At 47.1% G+C, this 531-nt stretch overlaps 1 non-coding gene across 1 annotated transcript; it reads left to right on the top strand.

The window, feature by feature from the left end:
* Positions 1 to 253: 253 nt before the first annotated feature.
* Positions 254 to 325, top strand: TRNAG-UCC. The gene has a single exon. It is a non-coding gene; the product is annotated as a tRNA-Gly (tRNA).
* The last annotated feature ends 206 nt before the right edge of the window (positions 326 to 531 follow it).

Below are 531 nucleotides of genomic sequence, written 5' to 3'. Positions count from 1 at the left end.
CTACCATCAAAATCATGCCAGATCTCTCCCGCCATACATTAACTCTCTCTTTTTTTTCATGTACACAGCACACTTAAACCACGTCTATTTCCTTCATCTCCTCACTCTCTCAATCAAAGGTCAATATTTACGGCTAGCGTTGGCACTGGTGAATTGCTATTGCACCAAGTTGGAATTGGAAGGTGTTGATGCCAGAATCAGTTTGAAGTTTGCTCTTGGCCACGCATTTCAGAAAACAAAAGCAGCCATACTTGTGTTGGTGGTATAGTGGTGAGCATAGCTGCCTTCCAAGCAGTTGACCTGGGTTCGATTCCCGGCCAACGCATCCCCAAGCTTTTGTGACACAGCAAAACCCACTTTACAAAGCACTCCAATGCTCCAGGCATTTGAAAAAGGCAGCCAAGCTGTCTGGGCTTAGCCAAGGCAGCACCAATACTCCTCGCTGACAGAACAGGCTTTACCAGGGACAAGGATCACTTGTGGTTACCCAAAGTGGGCAGGGTGTCGAAAGCTTTGCCAACGCTCATTCAA

This window comes from Nanorana parkeri, unplaced genomic scaffold, assembly GCF_000935625.1.
Source record: "Nanorana parkeri isolate BGI_ZX_2015 unplaced genomic scaffold, ASM93562v1 scaffold706, whole genome shotgun sequence".
Classification (NCBI taxonomy): domain Eukaryota; kingdom Metazoa; phylum Chordata; class Amphibia; order Anura; family Dicroglossidae; genus Nanorana; species Nanorana parkeri.
This window is presented reverse-complemented; position numbering and strand designations above follow the sequence as displayed.